Source organism: Macaca mulatta, chromosome 6, assembly GCF_049350105.2.
Source record: "Macaca mulatta isolate MMU2019108-1 chromosome 6, T2T-MMU8v2.0, whole genome shotgun sequence".
Taxonomy (NCBI): domain Eukaryota; kingdom Metazoa; phylum Chordata; class Mammalia; order Primates; family Cercopithecidae; genus Macaca; species Macaca mulatta.
This window is the reverse complement of record NC_133411.1, coordinates 96,466,728-96,484,295: the sequence shown is the minus strand read 5'-3', so window position 1 is coordinate 96,484,295 and position 17,568 is coordinate 96,466,728.

Here is a 17,568-nt window from a genome sequence, read left to right as displayed (position 1 = left end):
TGTTAGCTCTCTGCTTCTCCAAGCTTGGTATTTGTTTCTAATCATTTTAGTTCAAAATTACTTCTAATACTTTTATTCATATTTCATGTAGCTAATTCCAAATGCCTGAAAAAGTGGTTTATAAAAAGAGAAATACACCCTCCTTAATGATTCTCCAGAACAAAACAAATCATCGTTGCCTTGTGTTTTGGGGAGGTACATGAATACAAATAAAAAAGAAAATGAACCAATCTCCAGAACATTTTTAACAATGTGAATACACTTAGCATTACTGAACTGTACATTTAAAAAAGGCTGATCATAATTTGGCATTATGTATATTAAATTAAACAAGAAAAGGGAAAAGAAAAAACAAAGAAAAAAGAACAAAAGAAAATCACTTGGAAAATAAAATGATCCCACTCTAGGAAACAGTAAAAATATCCAAGAACCAAAAAACCAAAACAAACAAAAATAAAACCCCAGCACACTCCAGAGATATGTCAAAATTGCCTCAGGAAGAAAAAAATCAGGAAAAACAGAGATAATAAGAAAAGTAGCATGCAAGCAAGACAAGTCTAATTATTTAATTATAGAATTTAGAATAATGCTTTAACTACATTATTTTGAGTAGCTGTCAAGATAGTAGTAATTACTTAACCACAGTGTCCAGAATTACATTATTATAGTATTTCAATGATGTTAGAAGTTTACAAAATGCTGTGTAATACATAAAATTTTTAAAAAGTTAATAAGAATTTCTCTCTTAAGAGGTTTGATGAGAGAGTAACATAATTCAATTTGAAAAGGAGAGGAGGAAATTATTGGAAGAAGAAATTGTGAGATTTTATTCCTTTTACCACTTATAGAGTCATTCATGCTATGGCAAGGAAAGTCATTAAAAAAGATAAAATGACAATTAAATGCAGATATAGGAATTAAATTTAGAAAAGAATTTGTGTGACATCAAAATAAAATTTCCTTGCTCCACATTAAAACCTTTTTTAACTTTTAATTTTGAAATATTTCCAGACCTACAAAACACTTCCAAAAATGGTATAAAGAATTCTTTCACCCATCTTCTTCATATGTTAACATCTTGTATAACCATAATAAAACCATCAAAGCTAGGAAATTAATATTGATATATTACTATCAACCAACCTACAGTCCTTATTCAAATTTCTCCAATTTTCCAACTAGTATTCTTTATCTGGTCCAAGACCCAGTCCTGAATCCCCAAACTGCATTTAGTTGTCATGTCTCCTTGGCTTTGGAGAATATGGGCAGTTCTTCCATCTTAGCTTTCTATTCTCGATATTGGTATCTTCTAAGAGTAATAGTATTTTACAGAATAAATATATCTCAATTTGAATTTGTCTGATGTTCTCATGTTCAAATTCATATTATTCACTTTTATTAAGAATAGTGAAGTGATTTGTGTTTATCTCAGTGCATATGTGTGTGTGCGCACGTGCAGGCACACATTCTTACATACAATTTATATCTGTTTCTATATCTATCTGCACTTTAAAAAATATATGTTCATACTGATACATCCAATTCTAATCCAAAAACATAGGTCCATTCTAACTTTCTCTCTTACCTTACTTGTAAATTCTTCTGGCAATGAGGTATTTGACTCTCCTTATACACAATATACTTACTTCTTTGCTAAATCCTAAATAACACAAGTAGTTTTATAATTGTTATCTATATCCTTATGAAAAACAAGTTTATTACTAAGAGTACAATATTTGTATCTTTGCTCAAATAATATATAATGAAAATACTATTTTTCATGGATACTTAGGTTAGTCTAACTCTAATACATTTTATACATTATTTTATATCAAAAACAACATTTTGAGGAAAAAAGCTTCACGATGTGACTGATTATTATCTTTCTTTTTTAAAATTATCATTTCAATAATTTTTTGGAAACAAATGGTGTTTGGTTACATGGATAAGTTCTTCAGGTGTGATTTCTGAGATTTTGGTGCACGCATCACCCAAGCAGTGTACACTGCACCCGATATGTAGTCTTTTATCCCTCACCCCTTACCCACCTTCCCCCGCAAGTCCTCAGAGTTCATTATATCATTCTTATGCCTTTTGTCCTCATAGCTTAGCTCTCACTTATAAGTGAGAACATACGATATTTGGTTTTACATTCCTGAGTTACTTCACTTGGAATAATGTTTCCAACTGCATCCAGATTGCTGTGAATTTCAACCTGCCATCCAGGTTGCTGTAATGTCATCAACTCATTGGTTGAAGGACACTTAGATTGGTTCCATAGCTTTGCAATTGTGAATTGTGGTGCTAAACATGCATGTGCAAGCGTCTTTTTCATATAATGACTTCTTTTCCTCTGAGTAGAATCCCAGCTGTGGGATTGCTGGATTGAATGGTAATTCTACTTAGAGCTTTTTAATGAATCCCCATACTGTTTTCTATAGTGGTTGTACTAGTTTACATTCCCACCAACAGTGTAAAAGTGCTCCCTTTTCACCATATCCACACCAACATCTATTATTTTTTGATTTTTTAAATTATGGTCAATGTTGCAGGAGTAAGGTGATATTGCACTGTGGTTTAGATTTGCATTTCCCTGATAATTAGTGATGTTGAGCATTTTTTCATCTGTTTGTTGGCCAATTGTATATTGGCCAATTCTTTAGAGAATTGTCTACTTATGTCTTTAGCCCACTTTTTAATGGGATGATTTAGTTTTTTCCTTGCTGGTTTGTTTGAGTTCCTTATACATTCTGTATATTAGTCCTTTGTCAGATGTATAGATTGTGAAGATTTTCTTCCATTCTGTGGGTTGTCTGTTTACTCTGTTGATTATTTCTTTTGCTATGAGGAAGCCTGTTAGTTTAATGAAGTCCTATCTATTTATCTTTGTTTTACTTGCATTTCCTTTTGCTTCTTGATCATGAAGTCTTTGCCTAAGCCAATGTCTAGAAGAGCTTTTGTGATGTTATCTTCTAGAATTTTTATGATTTCAGGTCTTCAATTTCAGTGTTTGATCCATCTTGAGTTGATTTTTATATAGAGTGAGAGATGAGGATCCAGTTTTATTCTATATATGGCTCGCCAATTATTCCAGCACCATTTGTTGAATAGGGTGGCCTTTCCCCACTTCATGTTTTTGTTTCCTTTGTCGAAGATCAGTTGGCTGTAAGTATTTGGCTTTATTTCTGGGTTCTCTATTCTGTTCCGTAGGTCTATATGCCTGTTTTTATACCAGTACCATGCTGTTTTGGTAACTATAGCCTTGTAGTATAGTTTGAAATCAGGTAATGTGATGCCTCCATATTTGTTCTTTTTGCTTAGTATGGTTTTGGCTATGTGGGCTCTTTTTTTTGTTCCATACAAATTTTAGAATTGTTTTTTCTAGTTCTGTGAAGAATGATGATGGTATTTTGATGGGAATTGCATTGAATTTATAGATTGCTTTTGCCAGTGTGGTCATTTTCACAACATTTATTCTACCCATCAATGAGCATGGGATGTGTTTCCATTTGTTTGTATCATCTATGATTTCTTTCAACAGTGTTTTGTAGTTGTCCTTGTAGAGATCTTTTACCTCCTTGGTTAGGTATATTTCTAAGTGGTTCTTTTTTTGTTGTTGTTATCTTTTTGTTTCTTGCAGCTGTTGTATAAGGGATTGAGTTCTTGATTTGATTCTCAGGTTGGTGGCTGTTGGTATATAGCAATGCTACTGATTTGTGTACATTGATTTTGTATCCTGAAACTTTACTGAACTCATTGATCATATCTAGGAGTTTTTTGGATGAATCTTTAGAGTTTTCAAAGTATACATCTTATCATTGGCAAATAGGGACAGTTTGACTTCCTCTTTACTTATTTCGGTGTTTCTTTCTCTTGTCTGATTGCTCTGGCTAGTACTTCCAGTACTATGTTGAATAGAAGTGGTGAAAGTGGGCATCCTTGCCTTGTTTCAGATCTCAGGGAAAATGCTTTTCACTTTTCCTCATTTAGTATAATGTTGGCTGTGGGTTTGCCATAGATGGCTTTTATTACCTTCTATGCCAATTTTGCTGAGGCATTTAATCATAAAGGATGCCAGAATTTGTCAAATCCTTTTTCTGTATCAATTGAGATCATCACATGATTTTGGGTTTACTTCTCTTTATGTGGTGTATCACGTTTATTGACTTGTGTATGTTACAACAACCCTGCATCCCTGGTATGAAATCTACTTGATCATGGTGGATTATCTTTTTGAAATGCTGTTGGATTTGGTTAGCTAGTGTTTTGTTGAGGATTTTTGCATCCATGTTCATCAGGGATATTGGTCTATTGTTTTTTTTCCTTTGTTATGTTCTTTCCTGGTTTAGGTATTACAGTAATACTGGCTTCATAGAATGATTTAAGAAGGATTCCCTCTTTCTCTATCTTTTGGAGTAGTTTCAGTAGGATTGTTACCATTTCTTCTTTGAACATCTGATAGAATTCACGTATGAATCCATCTGGTCCTATACTTTTTTCTTGGTAATTTTATTATTACTGTTTCAATCTTGCTACTTGTTGCTGGTCTGTTCAGCGTTGCTGTTTCTTCCTGGTTTAATCTAGGATGGTTGGGTGTTTCCAAAAATTTATCCTTCTTCTCTAGGTTTTCCAGTTTATGGAGATAAAGGTGTTCATAGTAGCCTTACATAATCTTTTGTATTTCTGTGGTATTGGTTGTAATATTAGTATATCCCATTCCATTTTTAATTGAGCTTATTTGGATCTTCTCTTTTCTTTTCTTGATTAATCTCACTAAAGGTGTATAAATTTTATCTTTACAAAAAAACAAATTTTTGTTTTATTTATCTTTTGTATTTTTTTTTTGTTTCAATTTTATTCAGTTCTGCTCTGATCTTGTTTATTTCTTTTCTTCTGCTGGGTTTGGGTTTGGTTTGTTCTTGTTTCTCTAGTTCCAGTAGGTGTGATCTTAGATTGTCTATTTATGCTCTTTCAGACTTTTTGATGTAGGCATTTAATGCTTAACTTTCCTCTTAGCATTGCTTTTGCTGTATCCCAGAGGTTTTGATAGGTTGTGTCACTATTAGTATTCAGTTCAGAGAATTTTAAATTTCCATTGTGATTTCTTTGTTGACCCAAAAAGCATTCAGGAGCAGATTATTTAATTTCCATGTATTCCTATAGTTTTCAGGGTTCTTTTTGGAGTTAATTTCCAATTTCATTCCATGCGGTCTGAGAGAGTACTTAATATAATTTTTATTTTCTTAAATTTATTGAGACATGTTTTGTGGCCAATTATATGATCTATTTTGGATAATGTTCCATGCACTGATGAAAAGAATGTATGTCATGCAGTTGTGGGGTAGAATGCTCTGTAAATATCTGTTAAGTCCATTTGTTCTAAGGTATAGTTTAAGTCCATTGTTTTTTTGTTGACTTTCTGCCTTGATGACTTGTCTAGTGCTTTCAGTGGAGTATTGAAGTCACCCTGTATTATTGTGTTGCTAGCTATCTCATTTCTTCTTCTTTTTTTTTTTTCTTTGAGACGGAGTCTCACTCTGTCTCCCAGGCTGGAGTGCAGTGGTGCCATCTCGGATCACTGCAAACTCCGCCTCCGGGGTTCACGCCATTCTCCTACCTCAGCCTCCCGAGTAGCTGGGACTACAGGCGCCGGCCACCACGCCCAGCTAATTTTTTGTATTTTTTTAGTAGAGACAGGGTTTCACCATGGTCTCTATCTCCTGATCTCGTGATCCGCGTGCCTGGGCCTCCCAAAGTGCTGGGATTACAGGCGTGAGCCACTGCGCCCAGCCTATCTCATTTCTTAAGTCTAGTAGTAATTGTTTTGTAAATTTGGTAGCTCCAGTTTTAGGTGCATATATATTTAGGATTGTGATATTTTTCTGTTGGACTAATCCTTTCATCATTGTATAACGTTGCTCTTTGTCTTTTTAAACTGTTGTTGCTTTAAAGTATGTTTTGTCTGATATAAGAATAGCTACTCTTATCACTTTTGGTTTCCGTTTGCATGGAATGTCTTTTTCTACCCCTTCATCTTAAGTTTATGTGCATCCTTATATGTCAGATAAGTCTCTTGAAGACAGCAGATATTATACTGGGTTGGTTGATTTGTATCCATTCTGCTATTCTATATCTTTTAAGTGGAACATTTAGGCCATTTACATTTAGCATTGGTATTGAGATATCAGGTACTATTCCATTCATCATGCTGGTTCTTGCTGGAATATCTTTTTTTTTTTTTTCATTGTGTTATTGTTTTATAGGCCCTGTGACATTTATGTTTTAAAGAAGTTATATTTTGGTGTAATTTGAGGTTTTGTTTCAAGATTTAGAATTCCTTTTAGCATTTCTTGTAGTGCTGGCTTGGTAGTAGCAAATTACTTCCGCATTTGATTGTCTGAAGAAGACTTTATCTCTCCTTCATTTATGAAGCATTATTTCACCAGATACAACATTCTTGGCTGATAATTATTTTATTCCAGGAGGCTAAAGATAGGATCCCAATCTCTTCTGGCTTGCAGGGTTCTTCCTGATAAATCTGCTAATCTGACAGGTTTTCCTCCATAGGTTACCTGATGCTGTTATCTCACAGCTCTTAAGATTCTTTCCTTCATCTTGATTTTAGATAACCTGATGACTGTGTGCCTAGGTGATGATCTTTTGGTGATGAGTTTCCCAGGTGTTCTTTGAGCCTCTTATATTTGGATGTCTAAATCTACCTATACCAGGGAAATTTTTCTCAATTATGCCCTCGAATAAGTTTTCTAAACTTTTATATTTCTCTTCTTCCTCAGGAACACCAGTTATTCTTATGTTTGGTCATTTGATCATTTAACATAATCCCAAATTTCTTGGAGGCTTTATTTATTTTATTCTTTTTTCTTTGTCTTTGTCAGAGTGGGATAATTCAAGAGCCTTATCTTTGAGTTCTAAAATTCTTTCTTCTATTTGTTCTATTCTATTGTTGAAACTTTCCAGTACATTTTGTATTTCTTTAGTATGTCTTTCATTTCCAGAAGTTGTGATTGTGTGTGTGTGTGTGTGTTTTTAATGGTATCTATTTCTCTGGGACCTTTTCATCCATATCCTGTAATTTTAAGAATATTTTCTAAGTTGTTTTCTACCTTTCTCTGTTGCCTCCTTGAGTAGCTTAATAATCAACCTTCTGAATTCCTTCTCTGGCAATTCAGAGATTTCTCCTTGGTTTGGATCTATTGTTGGATATCTAGTGTGATTTTCTGGGGGGGTGTTATAGAACTTTGTTTTGTAATATTACCAGAACCACTTTTCTGGTCCCTTCAGATTTGGGTAGACTGTTTCAGTAGAAAGATCTTAAAATCAAGGGCTTCCGCTCAGATTCTTTTGTCCCACAGGATCAATGATGTGGCATTATTCCCATTCCTCTAGGGATGGGCCTTCCTAAGAGCCAGACTGCAGTGGTTGTTATTGCCCTTTTGAGTCTAGCCACCTAGCAGGGTTACCAGGCTATATGCTGGTGCTAGGAAATGTCTATGAAGATCCATGTTCAGGTCTCCCAGCTGTGGATACCAGCATCTGCTCCAGTGGAGGTGGCAGGGGAGTGAGGTGGACTCTGTGGGAGTCTTTGGTTGTAGTTTTGCTTTGGGTGCTGGTTTTCTCAAATGCTGGTTATGCAAGCAGTAAAGTTGTCAGGTGGACAGACTCAGGACCTCTGGCTAGCCAGCATGTTGCAGGTGATTGAATTTGCTGTTGTTTTCTCCTTTTTGGAGCATGGTTATTCTGTTGTGAGTTGCTGTAGTGGCTTGAGTTGGTTGGCCTCCAACAGGAGGTGGTGCTTTCAAGAGATTACCAGTTGCGGTAGTAGAAGAGGATGTAATCTTGCCTTATGTTGGCCAGGATGTGTACTTGGATTTCTCAGGAGATGGGTGGGGCCATTGGTTTCCCAAGAGTTTATGTCTTTTGTCTTCAGCTACCAGGGCAGGTATTGAAAAATGATCAGGTAGGGGGAATATTAGGCTTGTCTGGGCTCATACTCTCCTTGGGCAGAGCTTGCTGCAGCCACTGTAGGGGTTGGGGTAGTGGATTTTTAGGCCACTGGAGTTATGTTTCCAGGGGATTATGACTGCAACTGCTGCATCATACTGGTCAAAAGGGGAGTGGGGGAAAGCCATCAGTGACAGGCCTTACCCAGCTCCCACATTGCCAGCCAGGACAGTCTCACTCCCACCATGTCACCTCCAACCTCCCTGAGTTTATATTCAGGCAGCCAGCCAGCTGAGATCTTGCTCCAGGCTACAAGCCTCCCTGCTGAGAAAGCAAGCAGGGATCTCAGACCTGGACCCTCCCTGTCTGCCTGCACCTACTGCTGCAGCTTCTGCATTCATATCTGCACTTCTTGTTCATCCCTTGGGATTCTCTTCAGGAAAATTTGTGCTCAGTCGAAATTGTTACAAAGTTCAGCTAGGAGCTTCCTTCACTCTGTGGCCCCTCCCCTATTCCACTAGCTGCCTTCCTTTCCCCAAGGACCTCTGTGAGATAAGGCCAGGAATGGCTTCCCTGAACTCAGGCTAGGGACTGGTAGTACCTACAGGGCTCTTCTTGCTGCTGCTTCTACATTTCACTCAACTCCCTATATCTGTTTCAGCTCTAGGTAAGCTTAAACCCTGCTCCCATGATCTGGATTTTCAGGTTACTCAGTGTGGATGTGTGTTAGGAGGCTGACTTTCCCCCACCTCACACTTTGGGAACTCACAGTTTTTTGGCTGTCTCATTGTGTTTGCAGTGGCAAGCTGTTTCTTTCAAAGGGTCTGTGAATTTTTTGGTTTTCCTGGTATGTTCCTGCAATGGTTCTTGGAGCAAAAGTTCAGAATGTGAGTCTCTAGATGCTTTTCTGTCTGTCCAAGTAGGAGCTGTACATCAGTCCCGTCTCCTATCTGCCATTTTCCCGATAGTCCTGATTATCATTTCTAAAAACAGAGTGAATGCACTTATACGGTTGAGGCTGTAGCATCTCTCAATATTTCTTCATTTATATCTCATTTGGTTTTAAATTTTTTACCTACCATAGTGTCCATATTAGATACTTTCTTGAAAAAATCCTTGAGGATTCAATTTAAACTCTAGAGGCCAAAAGAAAATTTACTTGTTATTTTTAAATATTTATTCGTGTAATTTACAAAATAAATTTTAAAGATTAGTTTGGAGAAACATGAGACTATGGTTTATACAATTTTTTTCCTGTTTATAGAAGTAATAAATATATATTGTATAAGACTGGCAAAGAAAAACATTTTAGAAGCCAGTAAGTAATCATTTAAATATCATCATCTAGAGATAGCTACTGTTAACATTCTTTGTATGGATATATGAATAGCTATATTCATAATTTTGAATCATACTCTTTTCACTTTATATTACTGTGTATGCATTTTCATTGTTCCTAAATATTTTCAAAACCCATGATTTTCAGTGGCTGAATATTATTCCATCAAATTCCATAATTTATTTAGCTATTCCCTAATGGGGATTTAGGCACTTCTCAGTTTTGGGGCTCTTATAGAAAGGACTTCATTGAGTGCTTTGCTCCCGTTATAAAAAATTACATGCAGTAATGGCAAACTGGGGGTTAATGTAGTTAAAGTGTAGTAAACAAAATTTAAAAAATGGTCTGGACTCCTTCAGGAGAAAACCACTGATGAGACTAAAGAGAATTACTGTAAAAAATGAGAAAAGTGGATAAGATAAATTTACACCAGATGCCAAGGACTATACAGTAAGTTTGTTCTTCACTGAGCAGATGGGAGGTAGAATGTGTTGACCCTTACTACACAGTTTCTGTGAAAGCAATTTTTGGATCTATCAGTTTTTACTGTTTAACAAACCACCTCAAAGTTTAGTGGCTTAAAACATTACACTTAAATTTTTAAATTTTTAAATCTCACAATTCTATGCATTGGTAAGTCAGTTTTTCTCATCTGGATTGGTTTGGGTTAACCTGGATGGTCTAGAATGGTTTTGTTACAGATCTGGTACTTTAGCTGGGACATCTGGAGCCTCTTCCCATATGGCCTCTTACCCTTCATTGAGGCTATCCTGTGCTTATTTATAAGGTATCACAGAGGTTCACCACACAAGGGAAGCCCAGCCCTAATCAGCAAGCACTTTTCAAGCTCTGCTTTATATTTGCTGATGTCCCATTGGCTAAAGCAAATCATATATCTAAGATGAGACCTGAAGTGTACGGAAATAGACTCCACTAGATTTTCTAATGGGAGCAATGGCAAAGTTGCATTGCAAAGGGGTATGCGTATTGTAATCATGGAAGAATTATTGCATCTATTTTTCCAAAGAATCTGCCACACTTAGTGTGCTATATAGGCAAGATAAGCGATATATAAATTGTATGAGCAGATAGTCTAGCAGAGTACATCAAAATTGAAGAATGTATAAAATAACCTCTCAAGAGTTTACTAACTTTTCAAGAAGACTGTTTCTTCTTTTATTTCATTTAATTTCACCTTAGTAAGAACAATTTGAGTAGATAATAACTACTAGTACTTAAACCTTCCCTTAAAAGTGTACATTATCTTTATGACATCTTTGAGGCATTTTAGTTTGTGAATATTGCTCCTTTCTACAGAAAGGTATAAATGTCACCATCAACCTCAAACTCATATTCACTCAACAACATTTAACGAACATCGAGCTTCCATCATATCGAACATTGCAAAAATGAAGATAGAAAGGCATGTTCCTTTCTCTTAAGAGGTGCATGGTTTTGTAGGATATGGTAAGCAGAATCATGGCTGCTTCAAAATGTACTAACCCCTAAAATTTGTAATTGTGTTTCTTTCTTTACATGGCAAAAAGACCTTGCATTTGTGATTGATGTTAAGGACTTTGAGATTGGAAGATTATTCTGGATTATTTGAATGGATCCAACCCAATCACATGATTCCTTAAAGGCTGACAACTTTTCCCAGCAGAGATCAGAATGAGAAGTGACATTGTTGGCTTTGAAAACAGAGTAAAGAGGCCATGAGCCAAGGAAATCAGATGTCCTCTAAAATCTGGAAAAAGCATGGAAGTGCTTCTTTCCTAGAACCTCCAAGAAGGACTGTGGTTTTTTTAACACCTTGACTTTAGTCCAGTGAGGACCATGTTGGACTTGGTAATAATAAATTTGTGTTACTTTAGCCCACTAAGTTTGTGGTAATTTGTTGCAGCAGCCATTGAAAGCTGATGTATATGGAGACAGATATGTAAATCAATAATGGTTGTAAAACTGTTTTAATAATAATTTGTCCCTGATGAAACATCTGAGTTCACAGTAGGAGCTAGCAGAAAACTTTAAGTCAAATTAGGGGAGACAAGAATGAAGAAGTAGCTGTTGGCATGTTGTAGCCAGCCTCTGAGTTTGCCAAAATTTTCAGACTTGTGTAAATTTTTGAGCATGTATTTGACAAATAGTCACCGATACCTGCCACGAAAGAATATTGGGTAGCATTTTTTCTTATTAACTTGGTTTTCCTATGACTAGCTGTGAGATGGGCACCAATAATATTAAAATCTGGATTTGTTAAAGAATTGAAATAGGAAAACAAATAAGAAATATTGACTGTTACATTGTTCAGTTCCACAGAGCCTTTGATAATTTAGACATCTTTCACTTCCCCTTCAACCTCTTATTTCCAGGGGTCTCATGTGAATTTCTTCCTGTCCAAAGCTGAACTCATCATCTTCCCACCTCAACCTCCCCTAGTAATCAGTTCAAAAAATCTTGTTTCTGACAGACAGTCTCTTTAAATTTCTCCCATAATGCCAATCAAAGAGTAGGCAAAAGTAAATACTTAAATTTGTTGATGGTCAGTCTGTTCATAAAGTTGTTTTGTTTCATTTGTTTGTAGACTTTGGAGTGTGTAAGAATTACCTTTGGAGCTTGTTAAGAAAAATTCTGATATGTAAGCCTCAGGCCCAGAGTTTCTCATTCTGTAGGTTGCAATGGAGTCTAGGAGTCTTCAAGTACTCTTAGGATACTCTGACGCAGGTAAACCAGACTTTGAGAAAATGACTCCAGGTTATGACTCAGTGTATTATAAAAGCATAAAGGAAATTCATGAAATACATACAGATAATACATACAAAGATTTAAAAAGTGATATCCTGATTTGGATTAATTACATACTTTTACTTAAAAGAAAATCTCTTTCTGCTGTCTCATTGTGGTGCATGGAACTTCCATAGCTGTAAGACTAGCCAGCCTAGGAAAGCCTGGGATCTAGAAAATGAAAGTGTTTTACAGATAGGTGAAAACCAGGAGGGAGCAAGATAAGATATCTCTTTGTTATTTTGGGGAAGGGCAGATGGACTATGAAACCAGAAAGACTATCTGAAACCAGGAAGTCTTTCCAGTGTTAAAATACAAAGAAACAAACAGACCCAAATGGATGAAGGTATTCTTAACCAAGGACTAACCAGGGTTCAGGATGTGGCATGTGGAAGCGAGAATGAAAGAATAGATGAAGGATGGTGATCTAAGTATTAAAAATGCTAGATTAGACCAATGGAACAGAACAGAGTCCTCAGAAATAATACCACACATCTACAGCCATCTGATCTTTGACAAACCTGACAAAAACAAGAAATGGGGAAAGGATTCCCTATTTAATAAGTGGTGCTGGGAAAATTGGCTAGCCATAAGTAGAAAGCTGAAACTGGATCCTTTCCTTACTCCTTATACGAAAATTAATTCAAGATGGATTAGAGACTTAAATGTTAGACCTACAACCATAAAAACCCTAGAAGAAAACCTAGGTAATACAATTCAGGATATAGGCATGGGCAAGGACTTCATGTCTAAAACACCAAAAGCAACGGCAACAAAAGCCAAAATTGACAAATGGGATCTAATGAAACTAAAGAGCTTCTGCACAGCAAAAGAAACTACCATCAGAGTGAACAGGCAACCTACAGAATGGGAGAAAATTTTTGCAATCTACTTATCTGACAAAGGACTAATATCCAGAACCTACAAAGAACTCAAACAAATTTACAAGAAAAAAACAAACAACCCCATCAAAAAGTGGGCAAACGATATGAACAGACATTTCTCAAAAGAAGACATGCATACAGCCAACAGACATATGAAAAAATGCTCGTCATCACTGGCCATCAGAGAAATGCAAATCAAAACCACAATGAGATACCATCTCACACGAGTTAGAATGGCAATCATTAAAAAGTCAGGAAACAACAGATGCTGGAGAGGATATGGAGAAATAGGAACACTTTTACACTGTTGGTGGGACTGTAAACTAGTTCAACAATTATGGAAAACAATATGGTGATTCCTCAAGGATCTAGAACTAGAAGTACCATGTGACCCAGCCATCCCATTACTGGGTATATACCCAAAGGATTATAAATCATGCCGCTATAAAGATGCATGCACACGTATGTTCCTTGCGGCACTATTCACAATAGCAAAGACTTGGAATCAACCCAAATGTCCATCAATGACAGACTGGATTAAGAAAATGTGGCACATATACACCATGGAATACTATGCAGCCATAAAAAAGGATGAGTTTGTGTCCTTTGTAGGGACATGGATGCAGCTGGAAACCATCATTCTCAGCAAACTATCGCAAGAACAGAAAACCAAACACCGCATGTTCTCACTCATAGGTGGGAACTGAACAATCAGATCACTTGGACTGGGAAGGGGAACATCACATACCAGGGCCTATTATGGGGAGGGGGAAGGGGGGGATTGCATTGGGAGTTATACCTGATGTAAATGACGAGTTGATGGGTGCTGACGAGTTGATGGGTGCAGCACACCAACACGGCAGAAGTATACATATGTAACAAACCTGCACGTTGTGCACATGTACCCTAGAACTTAAAGTATAATAATAAAATACAAGAAAAAAGAAAAAAAAATGCTAGATTAGGATAGTTTACAGGTAGGTATCAGGAATGAAGTTAGTGGGTATTAGGATTCAGGGTCAGAAAAATCCAACAATTTGTGGAATGCAGTACAAGTTTAGAAAGAGTTATTCGGTTCTGGAATACCAAGGTCAGAGTAGAATTAGAAATTAGCAATAGTTCTCCGTTCTGATGTAGCAGATTACTACCATAGAGCCTTTTATATACTTTTATCTTTTTTTTTTTTTTGAGACGGAGTCTCGCTCTGTCGCCCAGGCTGGAGTGCAGTGGTGCAATCTCGGTTCACTGCATGCTCCGCCTCCCGGGTTCCCGCCATTCTCCTGCCTCAGCCTCCTGTGCAGCTGGGACTACAGGCGCCTGCCACCACACCCGGCTAATTTTTTTTTGTATTTTTAGTAGAGACGGGGTTTCACCGTGTTAGCCAGGATGGTCTCGATCTCCTGACCTCGTGATCCGCCTGTCTCGGCCTCCCAAAGTGCTGGGATTACAGGCGTGAGCCACCGCGCCCGGCCCTATACTCTTATCTTTGGACAAAAGGCTGACTTCGATGATTAGGGAGGCATGTGAAAGAAAATCATCAGGAAAGACATTCCCAAGACATTTGTCTAAGTTTTGCTTCAGGTGTACAACACTACTCACATAAGATATCAAACCAGTCAAATATCACCTTTTCATTTTTAATCACTTTATCCACCCTTTCCCCATGTCAAGAAGAAATAGCAATGATTTTATTTCTAGTGTAGCTAATACTACTATTAACATTGAATTATGGCATTTTCCCACATGACTTATTTCAACTACTGGACTCTTTATTTCTTAAGGTCAGAAGCTTTATTTATCTTGCTTTCCATTTTACTTACACAGTGCCTTGAGCATAGATGTTCAGCAGATGTTTTATTAATATGTGAAAAAATATGTTAGCTAATTCAAATAAATAAACAGTCTTTTAAGATTAAAATCTGCATTCTTTCTTATCACTATCAGAATGGATGTGTTATTGTAAATGAAGTATGAGGAAAAATCAAGGTCAAAGGTAGCAGAGTATTTAGCAATAAAGAGCATAGAAAAGAGGGAAGGAAGAAAAGAAGAGAAAGAGGGAACAAAGGAAGAAAGAAAAAGGGATGCCAGGAATAGGAAGTGACTTTTTTGACCTGTGAAACTATTCATCATTGTATTAACTAACTACATCCCTTAATCTCTTCCTATGTTGTCAAATATATGTTTTTCTTATTTTTGTATGTATTTTTAAATTTGACAGTGCTTTCTTACAACTTGATATTTATCACTTTCATTTCCTTTAAGGAAATGTGTGTTACTCAATCTCTTTATTCATCACTAATTTTCCAAGACTTGATTTCAGCCAATTTAAGAAATAATTTAAATTTCAAAATATCTGGGTCAGTAGAAGAATTCTTAAAGTTAATATAATTTCCTCTTCCATAAATGTATGTGTATGTTTTTTATATTTTAGGCCAAGCTCTGATTTCACAGCTTTCGATGCATATATGCTTACAGTAGCTAAATTCCCTCCTTCTTCCTCCCATGAAAGCTACAATTGCCTTAAAACTAAGGTTTCTACAGCAGATTGTTTTTCACACCCTGAGTAACTCAGCAACATTTTATTATCGGGACTTAAAAGGAGGGTATTCAAGATGCATGACGTATCATTTGACTGTTCTCTTTAGTAATGAGCCTGTTCAAGTCTTTTTCCTGTTTTTAAATTGGATGTTTGGTCTTTTTCTTATTTCTATATCCTGGGTACAAGTTACTTGTCAGATATATGTATTACCAATATACCCTCATATCATTTGACTTGTTTTTTCAATCTTCAGACATAAAGGAGTATCTATTATATAATTCTGTTTTATGAAGTTCAAAAAATAGGTAAAATTTACCTAGAAGTAGAATAGTGCCTACCTTTGGTGGGGTAGAGAAGATTGATAATGACTGGGAGCATGCAAGAAGAAGCTTCTCTGGCATTAGTAATATTCTACATTTTATCTGTATAGAAGTTCCATATGCATATGCATTTCAAAATTTATTCAAGTTCTACATTTAAGATTTGTGCAATTTGTACATATCTCAATACAGAGTAAAAGAAAGAAGAAACCAAATGCATGAAAGACCCTTTTAAAACACTTATCTTTAGTCTCTGTCAAAAGAGGAGTGCTCAAGTCATTTAAAAGAAGAAGAAGGCCGAGCAGAGTGGCTCATGCTTGTAATCCCAGCACTCTGGGAGGCAGAAGTGGGTGGATCATCTGAGGTCAGGAGTTTGAGACCAGCCTGCCTAACATGGCGAAACCCCATCTCTACCAAAAATACAAAAAAATTAGCCGGGTATGGTGGCAGGGGCCTGTAATCCCAGCTACTTGGGAGGCTAAGGCAGGAGAATCGCTTGAACCTGGGAGGCGGAGGTTGCAGTGAGCCGAGATTGAGCCACTGCATTCCCAGCAAAACTCCGTCTCAAAACAAATAAACCAAAACAAACAAACAAACAAACAAAAATAGTCTTCTACTTTTCTCAGTGGTATCAGACCAACCCATGCATACCTGGATATCTCACAGGTATGCTATGTGCCCTGGCTTCAGTGTGGCCCCAAATTAACCCACCAGTTTTGGTAACTTAGCTGTATTAGCCATAGTCATCTTCCAATGATTCAAGTTACCATATGGGGATATCCAAATAGTCTGTCAAAAGGATTGCATCAGTCAAAGGAACTGGGCTTGTTGAACTCTGGTTTATTTGGTTTGTCTGGGCATATCATAAATCATGTGGTAGGAGCAAACTTCTAGCCATTAAACTATTTCTGGTTAGCACTCTTCAGGGAAATCCTTTTTTTTTCCCTCTTCTTTCACTTAAAATTGGTTTAAAGCTCTCCTTCCTTGTTACATCCAACTTATGGTCATAGATGGAAATGTTATTTAGCCTTTACTGCAACAATCTGTAGAAATCTTTGCCTAAATGAAGAATCTGGTTAGATATCTTTTCTGGGTGACTGCCCTTCTGTTTATTCAAAATGAAGGAGACACACGAAGTTTTAATGTGGCCGTAACTTTTTTCTCTTGTGGTCTCTGTATATACGCTTATACAATATTAAGCTACTGCCTAAATTTTTCCTTCTTATTTTAAAGAGTTGCAAAGGATATATTTTCCAGTTTATTGTGAATATTGCCATTGCAAACTAAAGCTATACAACAGAAAGGGAACAATGGAATCCAAATGGAATCTAAATACTATAGTGATATCAAACCCACAATCAAACATTTTAAAAATCTGAACAAAATTTCTTAATAGTTGGCAATTATTTTTCTTGAACTCATACTGTCATCCATTTTTCCCTGTCAGATTTAACCTAATATAATACACTTTATTGCTAGAAAACATTTTATTGTAAGCTTATTTTAATTATTTGCAACAAAAATATATTAATTGAAATTAAAATCTCTATTTCCCATAGTCATAAAACTATGTTAAGATTTTTGTCAGGTTTTAATTATGATAAAAATTGTATTAGTAGTACATAATTGATCAAACCAATATGCAAATATTATAAATTTTGAAAAACATTTAAAGGATTTAAAAAAATGTTATTATACTTTAAGTTTTGGGATACATGAGAAGAACGTGCACTTTTCTTA